This window comes from Bactrocera latifrons, unplaced genomic scaffold (assembly GCF_001853355.1).
Source record: "Bactrocera latifrons isolate USDA-ARS-PBARC rearing strain unplaced genomic scaffold, ASM185335v1 scaffold_157, whole genome shotgun sequence".
NCBI classification, from domain to species: domain Eukaryota; kingdom Metazoa; phylum Arthropoda; class Insecta; order Diptera; family Tephritidae; genus Bactrocera; species Bactrocera latifrons.
In genome coordinates, this window is record NW_017535041.1 from 717,689 (window position 1) to 724,689 (window position 7,001).

Sequence of the window (7,001 nt, forward strand, 5' to 3'; positions counted from 1 at the left end):
AAATATAACGCAATCACAAATATGAAAAAAGAAGGAGTTTCTAGATGAGTAACTAGTATCACAGCCTTAATCTTTGTAGAGGAGTGAAACTCGGTTTTGGGCATCATAAAAGAGTGTTTAGCTTAAGAAAAGCTWTTTTCACTTTCAGAAATTTATTAAGCTGTATATCACTAAACAATGTTACCTTTTACTTCCAACCTTAATCTCCAACTTTTAATTCCTTTTAATACATTAAATAAGTTTCCCGAATTCCCCACACTTGCCACGCCAACCAATCAATTGTTTTTACAGCACCACTCACTGACACATGTTCGGCTATCTCAATCTGGAAAATATAATTCAAAAAGCAACGATTTAAATCAAAAACTTACAAGCACTTAAAAAGTATGAAAGCAACACATCGACAGCTGCTGTGACTCACATGTCCTCCCACACACATTYACACGTCCGTTGGCAATAACTTCATTTGTTGACGCGCTTCAATATCCCCCGACTCGTGACAGCTTTATTTTGTAATCACTGCGAAATGACACTGGACTACAGAGCAACTGAGCTTTGGYGAGTTCTACGGCCAGACAGACAGTGATGTTTGTTTGTTCAGCACACAATCAAGTACCCAAACTGATTTTAGTTGTTCATTACGTGGTATATGGACCTACACTCGTGTTTATGTGCGCAGCAGTCCATAGGGGTTTGGTTAGGCATGTTTATTTTTATGCTGGTACAAGAGAGTTTTATTTTTTTTTTGGCGACGATGATGAAAATTTAATTGCAATTTGATTAGAGAATTTTTGGTTTTTTTCTCTGCTGTCTTTGTAGCAAATTTTTGTTCAAAATGTGATTTTAACATTTTAATGACAAAGAAAAACATTGAATATAATAAAATTTAWTTCTTTGTGACTTTTCAAGTAAAGATTTCTGAAAAACCTATACAAAATTAATTAATTATATATAAGTTTGAATTTCTTTAAATTATTAATTTAAATAATGCGTGAAATATATTCTTCATTGCTGCGTACGCAATGTTATTTTTTGCCAAAAGATAAACATGAAAATGACATTTAAACGACATAAATTAATTATACAGCCGCTTTAAATACAATTTCGTTTAAATGAAACCGAAGATACTTATTTATGACAACTCATGGAGCTGCTGGAGTTGTTGATGAGCAGCTGTGCTGGGCAAAATGTGACGAATTAAAGCGAAGTCCGCATGATAAGAAGTAATAAATCATAAAGTAATTAATTATAACCGACAAAGGATAGTAAAACATAGTTGGAAGAGAGAGCATGAAATAATATGTTGAAAGTAAATATCCTGTGGTGACCTACTTCCCTGTACAGTATATTACAACCAATATACAACTTTTTTACGAAATTAAGCAGTGATACTTTTTCTATTACTTCTAAAGGTAGACTACAATATGAATTATTTTTTATATTGATCCTTAAGGTAGACTACGCTGAGAGGGCAAAAGTGGACTATACCCGAGTTTTCAACCAATTACGATAGTTTAGCAGTTGAAGATTTGGAAGGTTGTAAGTTACCCAAACAGCTGAGCGTTGTAGAAAAGGATAAGTGACTGAGACTGAYTTGTGTATTAAGGAAAAGGCGAAAGACTTGCTTTCATAAGAAGTAAGAAATAACTTTTACTACTAAAATTATATACCTACATATATTGATGCTACAAATGTGAAAGWKTTCATCTTTTATMCAGAGCTTTCATGAGTTCGTAAGGCGCCTTGCAGGAATCTCTCTCGTTTAAAACGTTCAAAGCTTGCTTTTATCTAGACGAGTTAAAGTTGGGCTAGTCTGTAGGAAGCGAGTTGAGATCAAATTCGATATATCAGTTTTTCTGCAGCAAAATTTTACACGMAAAGCTATGCTCTCTGTTTAAAAAATTTCTACAAATGCTCTCATTGCCACTTAAATTCATACTAAATAGACATAGATTCCCTAGCAAATTAAAACATTTAAAATTTCTCACTTTAAATCTTTAAAGAGTTTCACTTACAGCTTTCTTGCCTTCACACCTAYACCCATTTTCTAAAATAAACACATCTTTCTGACGACCGTCGACCGCCTGCACTGCCTCCTGCTCGTACAATTTCAAGTTTAAGTGACGTCTCAGTGACACCGGAAGCCAAAGTCGGATGCTGACTTCTGTGCGGCGTAATTGTCGTGGTCGGCGCGATGTAGACGTTGTCAGTTGTTTGCCGCATATCTACACACACACATATATGCACAGACACAAACTAATGCCAATGCCTSACGCCTTCATTTATCATTTACTCGCAACGTATGGAGCGTATGAACAAAAATAATAATAATAATGCGGAAAAAGGAAAACGGAAATGGAAGAATGAACGTTGGAACAGGAATGCGTAGGGAAAGATGATTTGCAAAGGAAAAAAGGATATCATAGCCGACACAAATGCAATTAAGTATGTGTGTCACGTGTCATGCTGTCGACGTACGCACACATACACCCAAACATACATAAGCCTGCGTGTTTATATAGTATATGTGTGTGTACGCTGCTTTTGTACGGGTGCGCCAGTGACGCTCRTGTGACGTTGCCGTTGCGAAGCTGTCAAAATGGTAATTAATCATGGCGTCAAATGAGTTGTGCTCCGATGCGGGCCAACTTGTGGGCAGCCAGACAGCGAAAAGTTGGCTTGGAATGCACRTGTATRTGTGTTTKTGTGTGGCTGGCGAAAAAGCGGTGTTGCGTCCATAGACCGCTTGGGTTGGGCTAACTCCGGGCGGTATACCTATGCTTCAGGGCTGTTTGCGGCGCTTTACGTTCCGTTGCCACAGTCGTGCTGTTATTGTGTGCTTTTGTCCCTTCGCACAGTTCATTATTCCTCTCGTTCGGTGCGCTTTTATTTACTCTTTCATGCGTCAATTTTTGACTTTTCCGCAACGTCAACCACAGTGACAGCAAATGTTGTACAACATTAAAACAAAAAAGCTTACAACAAGCAAACATAATTTCCACCATAAGTATATTAAACAATAACAATGCTTGCTTTTTCGGCTTTTGTTTTTTTGTTCATCCACAATGGCGACGCTTAAAGGGATCGCTACATGGCGCTGYGAATGAGTAATAGTTTTTGGAGAGTTTGCACCCAAAAGCGTAAATGGTGCAATAGAATTTTAATGGACATGAAATCAATTCAACTGGCAAGCAGCCAACCATGGCAACTGTCACCCAGCAGCGGAAATGGCGACAGACAGATTGTGATAGATTTTCTGTTAAAAACAAAATATTTCTTAAATAGCTTGGAATACGTTGGTGGGACTAAGAAGCATTTTCTATGGGGGAAGAGGGTTAAAAATTTAAACATAGGTTTGGCAATCTAAGAGAAGGGAGGCTATAAAACCTCCTAAGGGGCTTATTGTTGCAAAAAGGTGTGACAGGAACTCTTCAACTCTCTTTACGAATAGCTGTTATCAAATTGTATTGCATATTTTATTAACCGGCAAAAGAAAGTTCTGAATTTCCCACTCGGCGAAAAATTGCGACAAGTAATTTTCACAAGCTCCCTTGGAGCAAACTTTACTAGATTAAGGGCATTCTGCATTGACCGAAACAAATGGTAGTCCGATGGTAMAAGGTCAAAGCTACATACATATATGGTAGATGCATCAAAACTTCCCAATCAAGCCGTTTTTGCACAGTTTTAGCCGAGTCATCAAAGAGATATGTGTTCTAACGTTGTCCTGAAGCATCCCTGATCCCTTTCTATTGATCAGTTCTGACAGTCTATTTCAATTGCTTTCTTCAATCTCATCAGTTGTTGACAGTAAAATGCAGAATCAATCGTTCGAACAGGCTAGAGCTGCTTAGGGTGATTGATTCCTGTCTAATCCCACCAAACACTCAGCATAATCTTTCGAAGCATCAATCTTGGCTTTGCGGCCATTTGTTGAGCTTCAAGGACGCTGGGACCATGATCGTTTTCGCACATTTTTGTCGTATTTGTTCCACTTTTCGTCTCCTGTTACCATTCGTTTCAGAAATGGTTTAATTTCATTTCGTTTCAGCAAAGAATCGCAGATGTTAATTTGGTCCATTAAATTGTTCACAGATAATTCAGGTGGTACCCAAACATGGAGCTTCTTTTTGTAGGCTGTCTGTTTTAAATGGTTAAAAATCGTTCGATGATGAATGTTAAATTCCTTAGCGATGTCATGGCTGCGTGACGGTCCTGGTCAATCTTTTTGATAATTTCATTGACATTTTCAACGATAGGTCGACCAGAGCGAGGTGCATCTTTCACCTCGAAATTTCCAGAACGGAAACGAGCGAACCATCCTTGTACTACACGAACTAATACAGCATTGTCTCTGAAAACTTCATAAATTTCATTGGTGGCTTGCGTGGCATTCTTTCCACTTATATACAAAAATTTCAAAATATAGCAAATTTTTTCATTATTTTCACTCTTTTTTGAGCAGCTGTAACTTTTTTTCAACTCCTCCGAATTTAATGTATTTTGGTTAAATGAAGTTTAAAATCTCACATTTCCAATTCTATATAGAATGACACAATATGATTGGTAGCACTGGAGATATACGACTGCAACGACATCTAATGACAAAATACGAAAAGACTTTTTCGACTACCCAATATTTTGGTAAACCAATCGCCCCATAGACCTTTACAAATAAAACAGAACTCTAATTTTAACTCAAAAGCTACACTACCATACTGAAAACTCCCTTTGAAAGTACCTGCCACGCCCGAAACCCAATTTGAAATAATTATTACAGCCTTTGCACAACTTTTTGTCAATCAATTCCACTTTCTATAGCTTTTGCATAAAAGTACGGGAATTAATGCCTCATGCCAACAATACTGTCACATTTTACATATAACATTTGAAAAACAAATTTTTATAAACGAAACTCAGAACAATGGTGTTGAGTCTTTCGCTGATAATCACAGCTTTTTGACGAAAAACAGCCGAAGACAACGCAAGAAAATTATCTGCGAAGAAAACTCATTTAATAAGTAACTGTCCAATTCGTATTAATGTCAATCAACGGTTTGGTGAGTGAAAACTTCATTTTCTACTTCATTGTCAGCGGCAGCAGCGAATGGAAACCAACCGACAGCAGCAACAATAACAACAACACTACTGAACAAMAGAAGTAACCGAAAAGCACCGCAAATGAGAAAACAGCAAAGACAATAAGTTAAACAGCAATAACAACGCGCCAAATATGTAACAAGCAAGCAGACAGACAGTTGACAGCTGAGCGCCAGAAATTATGCTACAAAAACGAACTTACGATTCATTTTCGACTGYGAGGGTGTTGACGATGGCGAAAAACAGTGAACTTGCAAGTTAATGGAATGGCGGATGAACTGTCAAAACGCAAGAAACTAATTAGAATTAAAATAGAAATGCCAAAGCAAAAACAAAAACAAAAGCAATCACAATGTTTTTTAGCACACAACAAAAAAGTACTAAATAATAGCAGAACTAGACTACATTGTATTTAACTTGTTTCTATCAAAAGTTGTATAYACKAATACAACGTAAAGAAACGMGCTGGCATGATGTGGAYGACCGCTAGCTGTGACAGCAGACTATTTATGTGGGTTGGTTGCTGTTTGAAAGTGCCAGCGTGTCAGCGCCAAACCCRAACTGTGGCGCTAAAATGTCATCAGTGGCGGCAGTGGCAGTTGACATTTTCAACGTGTTGCACTAAGTACGGCGCTGGGTGGCCGCGCTGCTTTTGGTTATATAGACTTAATTTGGTAGAGAAAATGACGGCATCTGTTAATTATGAATGAAGGAACAAGAAAATGTAAATGATATACAGAAAGTTGAAAGATGTAGAGTGCGAAAGGTCAGCGCAAATTAAAAAAAAAGACTTTGTTGTGTAACTATAATAGATCCTATTAATATTATTAAAGAACTTTCAGCCTTTGAGCAAATTAAAACACCGCCAAACCAAACGAGACCGGAGTTGTGATCAGTGAACTGGACCACAMAAAGTATACAGAACGTTTTCTACTTAGGCAGAGTAGGCCTGTAACATCGCTATCAAGAAAACCTGAAGAGATTCTCATGCAAGTTCATATTAGGGGATCATTACTGATAGGATGTAGAACTCCAATTTTTGATGTCTGGGAAATTTTGGTATTTACACAATGAAAAAATTATAAAAATTAAGTGAAGTTAAATTTTTTTATTTTTTGAAAAATGCCTTGCAGTAGTTCAATCTTCCGTTTTTTCCTTCGCCCAAGTTCTAAGTTAAGGTTTTAACTAAAACACATATTTTATACTTTAGAAGATCCTGTAATTATTCTACCCTGTCGCAATTGCTGAATTTAAATTTTTTTTTCCCAAAATTTCAGAATTACTTTGCACTTTGTAACAATAAAAAATTCTATTAATGTCTTTCATTTTTTATATGAGAAAAAAATTGTTGTAAACGACTGTTTTTACCCGAAAAACCCCATATAGATCGTTTGAACCAGAAGTCAAATTCGAGCAGACACAATTATTTGCACCATGGTGTATATGAATAAAGAAGTAGATATACTATATGCCATAAACAGGTCATCAAAAGCATTTTAGTAGTACTCAAGTATTAAAATCCAATAAATAAAACTTTAAGTTTTGCGCAGTCTGCACAGTTAACGCTCCATGTCAAGCATTTCCACATGGTTCTATAAACTACTAGCGCGTGCTGCATGAAAAATGCATAATTCATACCTTAATACCTTATTATGCATTCATAATTGTGTTAGTGGTAAAAACTGACATTTTCACTTATTCTGCCACCATTGAAGTTTTTTCGACTCAAATTTCACACATGCAATAATACAGCAAGCAAACAGCCACATCTAAACTTAAATTGCACACTACAAATTTTAGAAGGAATGCGCTTAATGCTTTGAATAAAAATTTTACAATTATAAGCTTATGACAAATATATCATCACCTAAAATGCAAAACAACCTATCTTATAAAAAAAA